A 20,182-nucleotide genomic window follows, 5' to 3' on the forward strand; every position below is an offset into this window, starting at 1 on the left:
ACTTCTCTTTCCTAGATAAAGGAAATGAGGTTGCTTCAACTAGCCCATGTTTCTAAGCCTTTTACTATTTTTCTTACTTTCTTCTGTTTTCTTTCCAACTTGACTACATCTTTCTTAATACAGTGAAACCTGTCTAGGATGGAATCACATGAGACCATGAAAAAGTTCTTGCTTAAACATTTTTTCGTCTTATAGGGGAAGCTTTCCAGCCCCTCTGCTCTCTCTGCGCTCTGCCTGATCCATACTCTCTTCCATGTCTCTGTCTCTCTGTTCCATGATTCTCCATCCCCCTCAGCATCTCTGTCTAGCCCCTGCACTAGCTGCTCATACCTTGCACAGATGCATGCATACATGCACATAAAATGGATTTTTGTGATATACAGGATGATTCTACAAAATGGGCCCCAAATTTGCTTACCATTTCTACATAAGAGTTTCCAGTTTACATAGACTAAATATACATGGTCCCCATAAGGAAGGGGTTTTCAACCTTTTTTTAAGGAGAGTACCCCTTCTGAATGTGGAGCAGGGGTGGAGGGGGAAGGTGAGGGGGGTTCCCCAGAGGCCGGTCACTGAGCAGAGGGGGGTCCCCTGGTGGCCAAACATGAAACAGTGGCGTCTCCCAAGTACCCCCACTTCTCTGTGCTGCTGCTGCTGTGTACCCCCTGGGCCTTCCCAAGTACCCCCAGGGATACGCATACCTCTGGCTGACAACCCCTGCCATAAGGCATGCTGGGACCATATAAATTTTCCAGCTTGAGCTGGTTTAAAGCTTTTACAAATTTCATCTTACACAGGTTTTACTGTATATGGCGCCCAAAACTTAATACTGTATTCTAGATGAGGCCTATCCAACACAGAAAAGACCTGAATAATTACATGCTCTGTCTTACATATGAGACAGTGATTAATAGAGCACTTTTAAAGTTAGAATGTACAAGAACTGTTACACCGTGATCAGGATATTTTGCTAACTTCAAGTCAGGAGCATTAAAAGAAGTGGTCAAATCTCCTACAACAGTGAACCATTTTTTTTCTTAAGTTGCACCTTATAATGGGACAAGGCAAGCGCTGCCTTTCAAAATGCTACATTACACGGACTCATTGGCCTCTAAGTTTAGAAACCTGAAAACAAAGCAGCTGTTCTGAGATTAGACAAAACTAATAATACTAGAGTTTATTACAAAACTCAGGCCAGAAAATGGCACAGCTTTGCTGGCCATCCAAATCTTAAATTTTACCTAGACAAAAAGTCAATTACTATTTTAACTTACAAAGGGAAAGATTGACTATAAATGCAGATTCAAAATGCATTTCCTGATTTTCTGATGTTCTATAAGCAGCATTCCATATAAGTATATTCATGCATATTTATGCATGGCAGTCAGAGAATTTGCTACTTCCTCTTTCCCTTGTTTTTAAGGTTTTCTTGATTCAAACTAAAAAGGAAAGAAACTATTGGTGAAAAATGAAAAAGACTGAACAAATATGTATATTAGATACACACACATATACACATACATATACACACAGTATACATTATATTCACACGCATATGCGCATACGTGTGTGTGTATATAGATAGACAGATAGATAAAACCTCAAGGATCTAAGTTGCCCTATATAACCAACTGTGGACTGAGGCAATTCTGTTTAAAAGGGAAACTTTTTTTTAATGGAATGCTCCAGATAAAACAGATAAATCTTTCTAGATGGGTTTAAGAAAGCTTTGGAGAAATCTTGAAGCTTTGGAATTAGCCTGATATTTATAGATTAGCTTTCACATATGTTCTTTGAGCTTTCTAACATGTTCTTTTTCTCCATCTGCTGGTTGTCGATATGGTATAACCTTATATATTATGAAAATGTCCAAAAATTAGAGCATTTTATTTTACATTGTACTGTAGCTAAATTCATCTTTTAGTGCAAGTCAGCTACTCTGGTTTCTAAAATATAATCTAGGTCAGGAATGGTGCTGAATTTTTTCTGATGTAAATAAGTAGAGCTCCACTGTTTAAATTAATTATGTCAAAATATATCATCATTATTTATGACTAATGCCCAATATGCGTCACATTGTTCTAAAAATGGTAAATTCTATAACATTAAATATTTTACTTTGTATGCTGTTTGAGTGCAAGCAGTTAAATCTAAGTCAAAATGGTTTTTCTTTTCCTTCTCTCAATTAGCAGCAAAAACATGCATAAGTGCCCTTTCTGTCTCGAACAAAGGGTATAGATTGCTAAATTGTTTACAGTTTTATGTCATTCTGGTTAAATATTGCAATTCCTTGCTGTCTGCTGGTCTTCTGATTAGTTTTCTAACATTGCCTCAATCTTTTATAGGATTATATTGCCTGGGATGCATTTAGCAACAATTTTCCTCACTACAGCCTACCACAATCGAAATAAAAGAAACACCTATCAGTTTAAAAATGCATTGATTTAAAAAAAAATTCTTATAATGGTCTTCATTAATTTGCTTCTAGTTACCTTAGGGACCTTTTGGTTTCTTAAAATTCTGGGTGCACATGCAGCTTTTCTTCAGAGATGCTCCTGTCTGTAGCTTGGTTATAGATGAGGGGAATGTACAGAGATTCATTCTTGTGAGAAAGACTCTCTCATAAGGGAGATCTTCCAGGCTGACCCCTGGAAGATCTCTTTCAAAAGGCCACGTTTCCCCTGGAAAAAATTGAATGAACACTTGTATGCTCATGGTTTGTACTGGGAGAGTGGCGATTCTCCCAGAAGAAACATAATGACCATACATGGCCTAAAGTACTTTAGAGCTCAGTCTTTATCTTATGCCCCACATCTGCGGAATTCTTAGCACCCTTAATTACATCAGTTGAGTCAGCAACATTTTTTAAATTAAATCTCAAGCCAAGTATTTTTATTTCAGTTTTTTGCTTTTCTTGATTGCTCAAACTAGTTTCTACTGTGTACTCTCAGTATATTGAAGTAAAGAGAAAGGGGAGTTAGAACTGAGAAAACTATTTCAATGTGCTCCCCAAAATTAGAACTACTGGTTTGTATATACATAAGTAATTTAGACTTTTGTACAGCTGGGAACTGTGGCTGCTGACAGCTGTGGAAAAAAACAAAGAACCTGAGCTTTACTGGAAGAGAGTGCATTAGTTGTTTGATGTAGCTTTGTAGCATCTGTATAGATCGGGTGCTTTGGCAAGGCTTTTTGGCACTTTTATCTAATAGCTGATTCAATAGCTGATCTATAGATTCAATCAGCTATTAGATAAAAGTGCCAAAAAGCTTCGCTGAAACGCCCAATTTACACAGAAGTTGGGTGAGCTGGGTCAAACTGTGATACCTCTTATAGGTATGTGCTGGGCTCGGTGTGAGGATGCACAAAGTTTAAAGAGCTTTTTTTTGTGTTTTTTTTTTAACATCTGTAAGTAGCCTGTAAAAGGTATATCAACATGTATACATAAAAACTCATAACTGTCATGCTAAAGTACTCTAGGTTTTAAGTAGCAATGCAATTATCTTGTTTTAAAGAAATACAAATACTGTAGTTATAACTAATGTATAAAAAATGCAACATACAATAGTACTTCCTCTCTCCCCCTTTTTATTACTAACTGAAGTGCCTCAGTTCTGCAAAAGGATATTTCAGTATAAGTCACTTAACAACCACATGGGGCCGTGAATATTGGTAAAACTTTTTGCAGAAGTAGGGCCTTGACAGCACTAAATACTACTGCCTTTTAAAGTTAGCAGTGCTTACCTGTCATTAAGGCACTTACATTTGTTGCAACATCAAAATGTGGGACAGTTCTTAGTTATTTAGAGACATGCTTCATATGTGGCAATTTCAGTTTCTTGAACAGGGAGAAAAGCCAGGAATCTTTGCAGGGCCCTTAAATCAATTAATCAATGATTTACTTTTTTTTAAAAGGTGAAGCGCATTGTACCTTTTATCTGGAAGGCCCATGTAATAGATAGCTGATATACTCCCTCAAAACATAATATAGGCAGTCCTTGACTTACAACGTTCGAGTTACAACATTTTGCACTTACAACGTTTATAAACTGACACCCTGTTTCAACTTTATGACTTCAGTTTTGACTTTACAGTGTTTGATCTGATGTGATGCCATGCCAGCGAACAAGTTCGCTGTATTGCTCATCTCCCTGGAGAACTTCTGTTCAAACTTCCTTGGACACTTTCTTTAAGAAAGCAGACAAGACTTCAGAAAACCTGCAGCCAAGACTCCTGAGAAGACTCCAGCCAAGAACCCTTCAAAAAGTCCAACCAAGAGCCCTTCAAAAAGTCCAGCAAAGTGACCTCAAAGAAGTCCTTCCAAATCAATATGATTGCTATTTACAATATAAGTACATTAATGTACCTATATTGCTCGTCTGTAATTGATCAAGTACAAAATTCTGGGGTATTTTTGGTGAAAATAGGGTATTGGGCCTTGGTTCAGGAACCAATCCCACATTTATAACATTGTTTCTTATGAGAAACTTGGTTCCAAGTTACAATGTTTTGACTTAAGACGTGGTTTTCAGGAACCAATTGTGTCGTAAGTCTGCGTACTGGGGAACTTACAAATTTAATGTCGACCAAATTATTAGACGAGTTAAAAAATAAACTACTGAAGCCCAACACATTATTCAAGCTTACCTTCAAACTTATTAAAAATGCTTTAAATAGGTGCAACACTCTTAGGCTGTGTCCATACATATGGGAATGTTTAGCTTCCAGCACCTCAAAGCCTTTTGGATCTGTTCGCCACACTACATATTTGCTGTGAGGTGGCAAAATGTAGATACCAGGAAATCCCAGTATCTAAAAAATTGGTGGGGAAAAAAAGGGGTAATGGCTGCAGTGCTCACCTCCCCAAACCAGAGCCTGGCTGGCCAGAGCCACAATCTGGCTGCCATACAGGGTCTGCATACCCAGATCACCACCGCTGTAGGCCCAGGAGGCCCCTAAAACCCCAGGTAAGGCTTCTGGGGCCAGCTCAGATGCTGGCCCCACCCTCCCTTACCCCACACCCAGGGCAAGTTACTGCACACCAAAGGTGCACCCACATGAGCGCGCACATGCTTCTTGTCCCGCCTCAAGCCCCTTTGAGGTGGGGCAACAGGCACATGTGGGAACAAGAAAATGTTCCCCACACAGCAAAGTTACAGTGTGGGGAGAAAATTAGATCACTGGATACCCAGGGATCTAAAACAATTGATGTTTAAAAAAGTGGAGCCCTGACCATGCCCCGAGGCAACCGGAGGCTAGGTCTTCCACAGAGACACTCTGGCTGCCAGAGCATCTCTATGGTTGGAACTCACCCTAGTGCTGAAACACGCAGCCGGACAGGCCACGTGTTCAGCACCAGGGCTCTGGTGCTGGTGAGTAAAGGGCTGGGGGGGCTGGAGGAGAGGGGAGGGGACCATGGGGGGGATCCCCTACGGCTCTGCCCAGTCCCCCAGCTCCCCCCCACCAACCCCTCGAGCCCCTGACCCCAGCCAGGGCCCCACCCCCAAAACAAACAAAAAACCTTGGCACTTACTGGCAGCTGCAGCTGCCATCTGGCTGACTGGGGCCCTGCCTGCACAGTGCCAGGCAGGGTGACAGCCCCAGCCTGAGCCCTCCTGCCCATCTGCTGTCCTGTGCTGCCTGGGAGTGCTCTGCCAGGAGGCTCTGGAGCCCCCCCACGCCTTCTAAGGTAAGCCGAGGCTTTTTTCCCCCATTTTTTCCTGTTTTTTTCTGGGTTTTTTTAAAGTGATGGTGCCTGGGGTTGCGGCAGTAGCCATGGGAGCCTGGGGGCACAAGTTGGGGGGGGTGAGGCTGGATGGGGCAGCCATTGGCAGGTGTGGGGCATGTGGGCCTTGCAGGGGGGATGGTAGCAGCCACAAAGCTACAAACTAGTTAGAGGGGACCAGCAGGCATTGGGGGAGTCCCTGTTCCCCTGAGCACTACTAGGAATAGCTAGAAATAACGGTCACAAGCTGGCAGGGGGTAAATTCAGATTAGACATCAGGAGGCGCTACTTCACTGTTAGGGCGGCTAGGATCTGGAACCAACTTCCAAGTGAAGTGGTGCTGGCTCCTACCCTGGGGGTCTGTAAGACAAGGCTTGACAATCACCTTGCTGGGGTTGTTTGACACCAGTACTCTTTCCTGCCATGGCAGGGGGTCGGACTTGATGATCTGCTCAGGTCCCTTCTGACCCTACCAACTATGAAACTATGAAGTGAAACAAACAAGCTGTTAAGTAATGTAAGTGTGTCCATGATAGAGTTGTGTGGGGGCCATCACCCTGTGGGAGTGCAGCAAAACATGTATTCATGAAACATCTATTTACAGTTCACTTTATTATAAGAGACTTGCTTTAACACTGTAAGATATATCAATAAAACGTTGTCCAGTTGATCACTGTCTCTTTCTTGCTGTCTTTATAGTGGTCTTTTGTTTTACTTGTGGAGGAACATGGATTTGGGGGTATTTTACAGAGTGAATTTGGGATTTTTTTTATCAGAGATTTTTCAGTTTTCCAATAGGGAACACCAGAATTCCTGCTAGGGAGGCCAGTGGCAGGACCCTGCTTGCTCAGAGCTGGCACCTTGGACCCATCTGGCTGTGGCTGACCTCCTGGCCAAACGGGGCCAGGACGACATGCTTTGACAGTTCAAAGCAGGCCACCACACCCGGAACAACAGCTGGCCAGGCAGGGGGCACAAATGGCAGTAGTGCCTCACGAAGTCCAACCCTGCAACCGCAGTCCACTGGCAGCGGGCCCAGAGGAGAAGATGCCTCTACTGCCTCTGCAGTCTCATCCGAGTCTGGCACATGCACAGGAGGTCACAGCCAGGCAGCAGCTCCCACTGCCAGACTGCTGCAGTGGGTAGCGGGTGCAGGGTCCAGCTGGCACAAGGGGTAGTGTCCCCAGGTACCAATTGGCTGGGCCCCAGAAGCTCCTGAGAACTAGCAGCCCTGAGCTACTTGCCAGGACGGCTTTTTATACTGGTGGGGCCAGGACAGGATAGCTTTTTATATTGCTGGGGACAGCACAGGTGCTGGCCCTGGGCTCTAGCTCCCCCTGGCTGAAGATCCGGGAGGAGCCAGGCAGGGTTATTTTACTCTAAGTGGCACAATTTGCTTCACAACAAAGTGCATGTCCAAGCACGTGCGCTGAAGCAAAGAGGCCCAGCTCAAATTTGCACCACTTCTATTTGAGCTGCTGCAAGCTCATAGGCTTGCATGTGTGGACGCACTCCAGAGCACATGTGCAGGGGCATTCCCCGGTGACAAGTAGTTCCTGAGGAAACTCCCGTGCACACTCACTTGGATGCACCCGTAGTAGATATTTTGTTATACTACATAAAATTCTGTTGATTTGGCTCTCGTGCATTGACGACTTAGGATTTTTAAATGCTGTTTTAGAAAATGGTTAACAAAGAGTTTCTTTTATTCTCCAATTCATTTTACCACCTTTCCCAGCCTCAAAAACCTCCCCAAACCCACAATCTATATTTATCATGTGTTGCCACATGATGACACTTACAAAAATACAATAGTATCATATTTTGAATGTCTATATAAATTACCACCTAAATCCATTTTATAAAGCATGAACACACTTTTTCTTTTTATATGGAGATTATTTCATCTTTAGATTTTACTGACTTGAGTGCTGAAAATGGATTAAAAGGTATAACCTAGTAGAGCTCTTTCATAACTATTACCACTTTTTAAATCTAAACAAATTTACTCTGTTCACCTCATAAGGATGGTAAACTTAATACCATAGTTTGTTTGGGTTTCCTTAAAATGTGGGAAATCAAATGTATTTTATTTTTAAGTAAATTAAGTCATCATGTAAGTTGTTGCACACAGCTAAATCTCTTTGTACCAGTGCTTCCATTTATTTATGAAGCAGATAAGGCTCACACAATAATATAACTGAAACTTGATGCTTGCAAACAGATCACCTATAAGGCTGAAACTATACTTGTTAAACCTCTGACCAGAACTGAGATAGATAAGGATATCAGTCAAATAAGATTATTTCCCACTTCCTACCCATGTGAATACTTATCTACTAAAGACCAGTCTACAAATAAATAATCGAAAATAACAAACAATAAAGTCTGGTCTCCTTAGCCTTTATAGATATTAAACAGATATGCCATGAGAGAGGTATATGCGTCAAATAGAACACTAAAATAGAAATAATTTGAGATTATTATAAAAATTTAGGGAAATCATAGAGATTCACTCTGGCAATATATACAGAAAATATCTTTGATAAAGAGATACTATTTTTAAACATTAGAGAAATGGTTTGGGATTCTCAGGAGATAAATTTACCAATCTAAAGCATAGCAATTGTTGCTGCGTTATACACAAAAGGTGGGTCATGTCCGGACCTAGGTACAAATCTCAGACAGCATAGTTTAAATGAAGGGTTGGGAGAATACAGGTATGTATAATTCAGCTCTTAGCTGTTAACTTTAACCTTTAATTGTTAGTTATTAAAGGAAATGTACGAAATGTTATTTTTCTAGTTCATTCAGCATTTCTAAGTCCTAAACACTGAAATACAGACAATAATACATTTTACTACATTAAAAAAATTCTTAATGACAGAAATGTCTGAAAGGTGAAACAATGAAGAAAAGCATTCTTTGTATACATGCTATATAAACATCTTTTCCAAAGTATTCTTTAACCGAAATATTTAAAATGTCTTTAAAGTCTATTATACATAAATAAAGCATTATAGTGTGTATAGAAAACCCATCCCGCAGTGGCTTATGCTAACAAAATAAATAGAATTTTATAAGACATGGCATAAGTAAACATTGACAAATGTATCATATGCAAATTAATTAAACCATACATCTTTATACTATGACTGCAATATGCTTCAGTAAAATGATTCTTTAATTACATATCGAGGTGTATTTCTTACACATTTTCAGTTAGGAGTAAGGATTAGGCATGTTTTTGTACATATCCTGCATTACCCATATAGCTCTAATCAAGATGCACACTGAAGAACTAATTTTCTAGGAACATTTCTATAGATGATGGAAAGTAAACACCAGTAATGCAGCACACTTCTACCTAGGTTTACAAATCCGGGTCATGTAGCCAACTTTGGAATTGAAAACAATATTAGGTGAAAAATGACTCTAAAAAAGTCACCAAGAATTCTGCAGCACATTATTTTTTTGCAATATCAACTCAAAAGTGTAATGATTGTCTTACTAAAAATGTATCTACAAAAATAGGTCTTTAAGCTATTAAAAGTAACTTTCTGAATCTGTGGAAATGAACTGCTACAAGACAAAGGGCTACTTTTTGAACATAGCTTATTATTAAACATATCGATCTTGTTTATTCATTATGCATACGTTATGATTATCAGATGTGTCCTACTGCATTATAAATACGATTCAAGAGGTGTGATATATGATTGTATATAAAATATGTTGCTTCATCTACCAGTGATGATCAGGATGATACTACTTGCACAATTCAAGAGAAATTTGTGGCTTACATGAACTAAAACAGTACAGGCCAACCCTTTTGGCCGGTGTGCCACAAATTAGACCTGGCAGTCTCCTGGAGTGGCTCTCTGATTCCCTTCCCTTGCCTGATCTGCTGCCCTCATCTCTGCTCTGTGCCCAATCTGCTGCTGTGCTTGGTGTGCACCCTTCCCCAAATCTCTTGCATATTTTCTTTGTTCACAACAGGAACTAGAAGCATTGACGTCCATTATATTTATATTTAAACAAGTAAAGCTAGAGAACTTGCTCTTCTAACTTCTATAATGCTGCTGTAAGAGTGTTTGGCAAAAAATGCAGGAAAAAAATCAGGCTGTTTTAAAGCGTACTCTGAAATCCTTCTACCACTGGTTGAGAACAAAAGGACAGTGCTAACCAACTATAAGAAATTTCCCAACAGCATAACCCTGAGAAATCCAAGAAAGGGTCAAAAAGCAATTGAAGAGGCTATGAGGTGTGCCCAAAATTTTTGGCTGAAACTCTGTGATGATATTCAGAAATCAGATGACACAGGTGATAGCCATGGAATGTACAAAAGCATCAAACAAGCAACTGGTCCAGTCAAGAAGAAAACAGCTCCACGTATATGGAAATGTCACAACTGATAAACAAAAATAACTTGAGCATTGGATTGAACACTATGGAATTTTATATTCCAGCAAGACCAAAATTAAACATGAAGAGCTTAAAGGATTACCACAGTTCAAAGTTATGATTCATTTGGACAATAAGCTTATATTAGAAGATTTGCAGAAAGCCATTAAATTGATTCCTGGAACCAAGGTATCCGGCAACGACTGTTTGCCTGCTGAAATCAACAAAAGTGCCAACTCCAAATTACTTAAAAGCTTCATGATGTTATAGTGCTCTGTTGGAAAGAGGAAGCAGTACCACAAGATTTTAAAGATGCTTGGTTTGTACAATTATAGAAAAATAAAGGGGACAGAAGTGACTATGACAACTATAGAGGTATCTCCCTGCTGAACATCATCAGAAAAATTGTCACTTGCACTATGCTCCCTAGTTTACAATCTTTAGAAGAAAGAATTGATCCTGAAAGTCAATGTGGTTTTCGCTCAGGACACTCCACCTTAGATGATATTTTTAGTTAAGCAACTGCAAGAGAAGTGTAGAAAAAATGAATATCATTGTACATAGCTTTCACCAATCTGATGAAGACCTTCAAACAGACAGGGCATTTTTACTGTTCTGAAGAAACTGGGTTGTCCTCCCAAACTACTGAACATCATTTGCTCATCAAGGTATGAAGGCAACAGTAATGTATGAAAACAAAGAATCAAACACCTTTGACACCAACAACAGGGTAAAACAGAACCAAAAAACAGCTAAGACTCTTGGGCTTTTACAGAAACATGCATGGAATAACAGCAAACTATCAGATAAGGTGAAGATGCAAATCTATGAGACATGTGTGGTCATCCCTGCTTTATGGTACAGAAACATGGACTACATAGGCTAGGCATATCAAGGGACTGAACAGGTTCCACATGAGATTTCTGCATAAGATCCTGAAAATAAAGTGGGAAGACAGAATATCAAACATAGAGGTACAGGAACATGCAGGACTAACACACTGGGACACCACTATCAAGAGGAGGAGGAGGTCATGATGAAATCGGCCATGCCAGGAGAATGGGAGGAGACAATATCCTCAAGAACATTTTCTACGGTGAGATTCAAGGTGACTCTAAAAATCAGGGTCACCCTCTATGGCTGTACCACGTGTGCAAAAATGATATGAAGTAGAGAGCTGGTAGGAGTGCACTGAATTCTGTCCTATCTGAAAGGATCATCTGGCACTGGGTGCAGCTTAACATGAAGTGGCTTTGATCCAGAGGATGGAAGCAAAGCGAGAAAGAAGAAAACAACATGCTGTAAATTTGGGCTCCAACTCAGACAACATATGGATCTGCGAAACTTATAATGAACTGTGCTGCTCTCAAATTGGGCTTGTCAGCCACAAACAGATTCACTGGAATCATGTACACCATGATCCAGATCGACAGTTAACTAACAAAGCTTAGAGAATCAACACACGTATTTGTATCTACCCATCTGAAAACCTATTGCTTACTAACAATCCATTGTACTGGTTAACCAAACCGGTGGTGACTTCAGGGTATTTCGAAACCATATTGAAATCTCATATTCAAGAACATGGTTCCATGGACTAAATGAAAGTGGAATTAAACTTGTCAGGAAGTAGGTGACTTGGCATTTGGAGAGAGAGTGCAAACCAACATACCTTTCCAACACTTTCATATTAATAAGATGATGGAAGCCTGCTTTGGAAACAGTTAGGAATTCTATCCTTCCAAGTGAAGAATGGGTTGCTGTGTTGCTGCAGGATACTACCAAATATTAGAGATGTAGGAAGAAAAATTACCACAACCAGGGAACAGAAAGGCAAGCAGTAGGGCTTGTTTAATCAAGAGATTTAGAGCTCTTGTGAATAAGCTTCTAGCCATCCTGGCAGCAGCTGCTTGCCAGTCTGAGGTTTGCTTCACCCTCTTCCACAGAAAAATTATAGGATGAAGAAATAATTACCATCTTGATGACAGAATAAACTCCAGGCAAACTCCAGGGAAAATATAGCAATGGATTGCCTTATAATGTAAAAAAAAACAAAAATCCCACCTGAACTTGTGATTAGGAGTCTTTCTTACTAATAATACCTGGACAGAGGCAACTTAGAGAACTCTTGACTTCCATAAGTGGAAAAACTAGAAGGAAATTGATTTTTAAAAACCTATTTCTTTTATGTCTCTGCATTTCTTTAAAAAAAATGCATTATGATTTAGTTATCTGGTTATGCAGAAAATTTCTGGGGAACTAGCATCTGTTACACTTCAGTCTATGTGCTCTCTCATTTGCTTACAAGCTTGCTGTTTTGTTAAGAAAGCCATTCTACTTGATAAAAAGTATCGCCTAAACTATGCTATAGACCTGTACAAAGTGGCATGCATTTGATTAGGATTCGGTCAATTTGGAGGACAGTGATTTGATTTGGATCATTGTCCTGATTCAGTTAGGCCAAATCATATCCAAAAGATTCGGCACTGCGTTGGAGATTCGGACATAGACTAACCAGGCATCAGACAGCTGCCTCCAGCTGGTAAGTCTGTTGGGGTTGGGAGGGATGGAGGTGGGCTTCGGGTTTTTTGACAACAACCTGTATTCCTGTATGGAGAGCATGCTGGGGTGGGATGGGCTTCATCTCTCCCCTAAGGGTAAACCTATTTTTTCTTCTAGGTTGGCTGATCTTGTATGGCGGACTTTAAACTAGCTTTGCTGGGGGAAGGTGCCACTCCGAGTGGAGAGGATGCTTCGCTAGCATGCAGATTGACAAGAAAAAGGGATGCCCAAGTAAGCAACAATGTCCCAGGAGTAGGGAGCCACAACAGTCCTGGGAGTAAGGGGGAGGCGTGTGTATCCTCAGGAGGCCTCAAGTGCCTCTACACCAATGCTCGTAGTATGGGGAGCAAGCAGGAGGAACTGTGCCTTCTGATTGCAAGTAAGAATCCAGACTTAGTAGGACTCACATACACCAGGTGGGACCCTACCCACGACTGGGCAGTGGGCATTTGGGGATACACCCTATATAGAAGGGACAGGACAGAGAGGAAAGGCGGGGAGGTCACGCTGTATGTCAAAGAGCAGCTCACATCATCAAGGATTAGCTTCAGGTTATAGGAGGGTCAGGCAGAGACACTGTGGGTCAAACTACAAGGGGGGCATGGCAAAAGAGACCTTACAGGGGTGTCCACTACAGACCACCCAACCAGCGGGAAGAGCTGGACTGGGACTTCTCCAGTCAGCTTATGGAGGCGGTTAGGTCAAGGGATGTCACTGTCGTGGATGACCTAAACTACCCAGACATTTGCTGGGAGGAGCAGACAGCCAGGTCTGACCGCTTGCATAGGTTCCTGGCTGTATTACAGGACCTACACCTTATCCACGAGGTGCATAGCCCCACTAGGGGTAATGCCTTGCTGGACCTGGTCCTGGCCACTGGGATGACCTGGAGAGGGGAGTGCAGTTCCTTGACCACCTGGACAATAGCGATCATCACCTGCTGGAATTCACTATCCAGTGCAGGGTGTCAAGGGCTTATAGCAAGACTAAAGCCCTTGACTTCAGAAGGGCCAACTTTAATAAGTTTCAGAGATTATCGGGGGAGGCACTGAGGGTCCAGAAGATAGAGGAGATGGAGTCCACGAGGGGTGGTCGTACCTTAAGGGGGTGATCCTCCAGGCCCAAAGGGTAACAGTCCCTGAGAGAAGCAAGGTGGGTAAGAGTGCTCAAAAACCCCCATAGCTCAGCAAGAGCATTCAAGAATGCCTGAGGACTAAAAGGGTGGTGTACAATCAGTGGAAGGGAGGGGCCTGTGAAGGGAGGGCCTGTGAGTGTAGGAGGGCTATTATAAAGGCCAAGGGAGAGATGAAACTCAAGCCAGCGTCCAGGGTTAAGGACAACAAAAAGTCCTTTTTCAAGTACATTAGGAGCAAGAAGAGGGCACCAGGCAATGTAGAGTCCCTGCACGATGCAAACGGTAATCTTGTGGCTATGCCAGACAAGAAAGCTGATATTTTTAACAGTTTCTTTGCCTCTGTTCTGTTGAACAGGGACCAGGATATCCCACCTACCAGAGGTAGGGACAATCTTGGGGATAGCTCTCAGTCAGCGCAGATGTAGTTAGGGATCTTCTGGAAGGGCTGGACATTTTTAAATCTGCAGGTCCAGATGCCCTCCACCCAAAGGTGTTGAGGGAGCTGGCAGGGGTCATCACAGAGCCCTTGGCCTGGCTGTATGAGCATTCCTGGTCCTCTGGCCAGGTGCGAGGGACTGGAAACTAGCTAGCGGCTAGCACTATGGAAGAAAGAGACTTGGGGGTCATCAGTGACCACAAGATGAACATGAGCCTGCAATGCGATGCTGCGGCTACTGAAGTGACCAAAACATTGGCTTGCATCCATAGATGCTTCTCAAGCAAATCCTGGGATGTCATTCTCCCCTTGTACTTAGCCTTGGTGAGGCCGCAGCTGGAGTACTGTGTCCAGTTTTGGGCTCCACAATTCAAAAAGGATGTGGAGAAGCTTGAGAGAGTCCAGAGAAGTTCCAAGCGCATGATCAGAGGTCAAGAAAATAGACCGTATGATGACAGGCTGAGAGTCATGGGGCTCTTTAGCCTGGAAAAGCGTAGGCTCAGGGGTGATCTGATGGCCACCTATAAGTTTATCAGGGTGACCACTAGCATCTGGGGGCACGTTTGTTCACCAGAGTGCCCCAAGGGATGACGAAGTCAAACAGTCATAAACTACTGCAAGACTGTTTCAGGCTAGACATAAGGAAGAATTTCTTTACTGTCTAAGCCCCCAAGGTCTGGAACCACCTCCAATGGCAGGTTGTTCAAGCACCTACATTGAAGACCTTCAAGAGGAAATAGGATGCTTATCTTGCTGGGATCCTATGACCACAGCTGACTTCCTGCCCTTTGGGCAGGGGGTTGGACTCGGTGATCTTCCGAAGTCCCTTCCAGCCCTAATGTTTACGAAATCTATAATGTGGTCCCCATTTTTAAGAAAGGAAGGAAGAAGGACCCAAGTAACTATAGGCCTGTAAGCCTCACCTCAGTCATCAGGAAGATCTTGGAGAAAATCATCAAGGAGCACATCTGTGGGGGGCTAGCAGGGGAGATTATGCTTGGGGCAATCAGCATGGGTTCATGAAAGGCAAGACCTACCTGACCAACCTGATGCCTTTTATGATCAGGTAACTAAATCATTGGATGATGGTGTAGCTGTGGATGTAGTCTTTCTAGACTTTAAGAAGGCCTTTGTCACTGTCTCTCACCCCATTCTCATCAATAAATTAGGCAACTGTGGCACTGATGCCTACAGAGTTGGATGGGTAAAAAACTGGCTGATGGGGTGCACCCAGAGAGTAGTGGTGGGCAGGTAGTACTCAATGTGGCGAGATGTGAGCAGTGGGGTCCCCCAGGACTCTGTCCTCGGGCCCACACTGCTTAACATCTTCATCAGCAACTTGAATGAGGGGGTGGAATGCATGCTGTCCAAGTTTGCTGATGACACCAAGATGTGGGGCGAGGTGGGCACACTTGAAGGGAGAGAGAGATTGCAAATAGATTTAGACAGACTACAGAAGTGAGCAGATGAGAATAGGATGGGGTTCAACGTAGACAAATGCAGGTTGCTGCACCTTGGGAGAAGGAATCCACAGCATACATACAGGCTGGGTAGTTCCCCTCTTGAAAGCACAGAGGCAGAAAGGGATCTTGGAGTCATTATTGACTCCAAGATGAACATGAGCCGCCAATGCCAGACACCAGCCAGCAAGGCCAGCCATGCCTTGTCATGCATCCAAAGATGCATCTCAAGCCGGTCCAGAGAGGTGATATTCCATGTCTATACGACATTGGTCAGGCTGTAATTCGAGTACTGCGTCCAGTACTGGGTGCTGCACTTTAAAAAGGATGCGGCCAGCATGGAGAGAGCTCAGAGGAGGGCCACTGGCTTGGTGAGAGGGCAGGAGGACAGGCTCTATGAGGAGAGACTGAGACCTGAACCTGTTCAGTCTCGGCAACAGGAGGCTGAGGGGGGACCTGGTGGCTGCCTACAAACTCGTCAGGGGGGATCATCAGCAAACAGGAAGAGCCCTATTCTCCCCAGCACCACCTGGGGTGACGAGGAACAATGGTAATAAGCTGATGGAGAATAGGTTTAAGTTGGAGATCAGGAAACAATATTTTACAGTTACGGTGGCCAGAATCTGGAACCAACCTCCTAGGGAAGTGGTCCTCGTTCCTACCTTGGGTAAATTCAAAAAGAGGTTAGATGATCACCTGTCTGGGGTCTTTTGAACCCAGCATTCATTCCTGCCTGTAGCAGGGGGTCAGGCTAGATGATCTGTTCAGGTCCCTCCTGACCCTAGCTACTATGGGGGAGGGAGGGAGGGAGTGAGCGACTGGGGCGGGGACAAGCTGCCCAGCTGTGGGTGTGGGACTCAGGCAGGGTGGCAGGGGGGCGCCGGATACATATGCCTGCATCCCATGCCCCCTCACCTCAGCTGGCAAGTGGCGGCAGGGCAGAGCCCCTGCTCCCAGGACTTACATAGGCGCTGCAGTTCTGAGAGCAGGGGCTATGCCCTGCTGCAACTTGCCCCCTTCCACTTGGAGTGAGCTGTGCCTGCTTTGTGCCCCACCCCCCCATGCCAGCTGGGCAAGTGGCAGCAGGGTATACTCCCCACTCCCAGTATTGCCATGCTTGCATCACCACTGGGAGCAGGGGCTCTGCCCTGCTGCCACTTGCCCAGTGGGGCGGGGGAGAGGTTGCAGGTGCATCGCTTGCCCACTTGTCCAGTGGGGGGGACACTGCTGCCACTTGTGAGCTGGGGTGGGGGAGGGGTTGCAGGTGCATCAGCACTGAGAGCAGGGGCTTTACCCTGCTGTTGCTCGACAGCTAGGGTGGAGGGTTGCGGGATGTGGGCATGGCAGTGCTGGGAGCCGGGGCTCTGCTCTGCTGCTGCTTGCCAGCCGGAGTGTGGTGGGGGGTGGTGATGCCATCGCTAGCGAGCTGGGGTGGATGGTGCGGGATGTGGGCGCATCAGCGCTTGGAGTTGGGACTCTGCCCTGCCACCACACCAGCCTGCCAGCAGGGAAGGGGGGTGGGGCAGCGGGCACTATCTCTACTTGTCAGCCAGGGCGATGGGGGGGTGCAGAATGCAGGTGTGGCAGCATTGGGAGCAGGGCTCCCTCTACCTGGAGGAAGCTGTGCCCACATCCCATCCCCCCCCGCCACCTGGGCTGGGCAAGTGGTAGCAGGGCAGAGCCCCTGCTCCGAGCATTGCTGTGCCTGCATCCCACCCGCTTGCCCCTCTTCCCTGCATGCCCCTGCCCCATCTGGGCAGCTCATCTCAGCCCCAGCCCCAGCCCCAGCCCCAATCCCTCCCTCCCCCAACCCCAACCCCAACAGACTTAGGAGCTAGAGGCAGCTGTCAGCTGCCTGTTTAGTTTATGGCTGAATCTCTGAATCGGGCAAATCTTTTCTGAAGCTTTTCCAAATCGATTCAGAGGCTTTGAACTGATTTGGAGCTTTTAACTGGTCTCCTGATTTGATTTGGAGATTTGGTCCTCGAATCATGCCGAATCTCCTCCTAATTGAATTGGCTACCGAAGCTTTGCACAGCCCCACTATGCTATTCCATTTACATTCATGTAGTATTTATCACTGAGTATGACTAATGAAAGATACAGGACAATATACTTTTTTATAAAACTGAATGAAAGACAACCAAAAACTAATTCTTCAAGTAGAATAAAAAGGAATACAACAACTTTAAAATTAGGTGTTTCTGGTCCAAATGAGTATAAAAAAGAGTTCCATTCAGCAAATCATCTTAAAACCTAGTCTTTTGCACCTTTTTTTAAAATCCAACTCATTAAAAAACCTATTGCTTATCAGTTGGCCTTCATACTATTCCACCAGAATTCTGCTGTTTGAAACTGGCATCTAAATGTAATGATTTACACGTTATAGGCTTGATGTAGTTCGTATCTGTTGCAATTCTACAGTCTCCATAAAAAAATAATAGTTCCATTCTTATTTAATAAAATATTGATTATTAATAATAATAAATATATAGTAATATAAAATGAGAATACTTAACACAGTTAAGTTTTTAAACAATACTATGATCAAAGGGACTTTATGGCTGTAGGGTGGCTTCACTTTCCAAGGTTTGCAGTTTGGAATACTATTAGTAAAACCTCAATGCACAGTTACATGAGAAACCCAAGTTAGGAAAAATACGAACATATTTAATATCTCCCCATCTGGATTATCTGAAGTCTAATATTCTTGGACTGCCTTCACAATGCCTCTAGACTCCCCCAACATTAGCACACAAGAATCTATACAAAGTAGGGAGAAGAAAGAGAATTTGCTTACCTCAATTTAGGCAAGCTGGTGGAAAAAATCCACCAACCCTTGGTGGTTTACTGGACCCTTAGAAAGAATTAGTGTTATAATGCTGAGAAAGGCCTCCTTGTTTTCTTTCTTGTCTATTTTATCACGGTGACACCTCTTCTTCCTGTAATAAAACATCTATTGTAATAAATCAACTTTACAGGCTTCAAATTACTTCAAGTTATCTAATACCTATGTTTTAGAATGTGTGAGACAAGTGTCTGACAAACCACTCCACAGCACAAAGGCCATGGCTTTATACTGTGAGTTTGTTTAATGAGATCCCTGTGCATTTTAAGTGGATATAAAAAGCCCACAGTACAAACACCTCCAAACTTCATTGAAAACAAAAGGGACTAAGAGATGCTGTTACTCAGAAATACCAAATTAGAATACATGAAAAGACTGTAAAAAAAAAAAAGTTGGAAAACTAAGTTCTTTGGAGGGGGAAACCAGTAGGGAGACTGCTGGTGGTTTATTTGGGGGGGGGGGGAAGGGATTCTTTGGGTTTTTTGAAAATACACATTGGGTGGAACAAAGTATGATGGGACTGAACATAAAAAGTTGCTTACGGATTTGGACAAAAAGCACAGGGCAAAACTAAAGAGAACGAGAGCAGAGGAGAAGATGAAACAAAACAAGTCTGATACCTGCAAAAGGGAGATAGTAAAACATTATTCATGGATGCCAACACTTTGTGAGCATATTACATAAAAATTATACAGGTACTGAGGTTGATTAAAAAACAAAAGCAGTCAGGGTAATTTCCTCTTGCGAAAGAAGCTTGGCTAGGTTTATGATCCGAGTGTGAGAGAGGAACATGAATGGCAGCCTAGAACTAAGCAGTTTTCATATGAAACAGATTTTCATTGCCAAATCCAGATTTTAGGACACGCATTTCATGTAGATACCACGGGATGATAGGAAAGTAGGCCTAGAAAGTACCTCACAAGGCCATCTAGTCCACCCTCCTACTCAAACCTGACTAAACTATGACAGCTAATTGTCTGTCCAACTTACTTTGAAAATTCCCAGGAATGCAGATTCAACAACTTCTCTAGGTGACCTGTTCATAGCAGCCTCATAAGAAGAAAATTCCTCCTGCTCTCCAACCTAAACTTCCTCTGCTGCAGCTAGAGGCCATTGCTCCGAGTCCTGTCTCATACAACCAAGGGAGGATCGGGGGGGAGAAGGGGTATACGCTTGCACAATATTTCAATTCCTGCTCAACCCAAAGTTGAAAATCAACTTCCTAGCAGTGGCAGCAGCATGACTCCATGGCTCATTATAATCTGCCCTTTTATAAAAATGGAGAAAAATGAGGATCTCCCTCTTTACAACAGAAAACTCATAGAATCATAGAAGTAGGGTTGGAAGGGACCTTATAAATCCTTCAAGTCCGACCTCCCGCCTGGGCGGGAGAAAAAAAATTGGACTCAAATGAGTCCAGCCAGGTAGGCATGAAGCCTCTTCTTAAAGACCCCCAGGGTAGGAGCCAGCACCACTTCCCTTGGAAGTTGGTTCCAGAGCCTAGCCGCCCTAACTGTGGAGTAGTTAAATGTCTAATCTAAACCTACTCTCCAATAATTTGTGTCCATTGTTCCTTGTTATGCCAGAGGGCGCTAGGGGAAACAGTGTCTCC

At 43.4% G+C, this 20,182-nt stretch overlaps 1 protein-coding gene across 6 annotated transcripts in view; it reads right to left on the reverse strand.

Moving 5' to 3' along the window:
• Nucleotides 1–20,182, reverse strand: part of MBD5 (methyl-CpG binding domain protein 5) — a 282,828-nt gene that overhangs the window by 101,479 nt on the left and 161,167 nt on the right. For all 6 annotated transcript variants that reach the window (XM_090045804.1, XM_090045807.1, XM_090045806.1 and 3 more), the window contains one exon: nt 18,523–18,664. The gene's annotated coding sequence lies outside the window, so the exon portion shown is untranslated. The remainder of the gene's footprint in view (nt 1–18,522; nt 18,665–20,182) is intronic.

Source organism: Crocodylus siamensis, chromosome 4, assembly GCF_052110815.1.
Source record: "Crocodylus siamensis isolate JL-2025a chromosome 4, ASM5211081v1, whole genome shotgun sequence".
NCBI classification, from domain to species: Eukaryota; Metazoa; Chordata; order Crocodylia; family Crocodylidae; genus Crocodylus; species Crocodylus siamensis.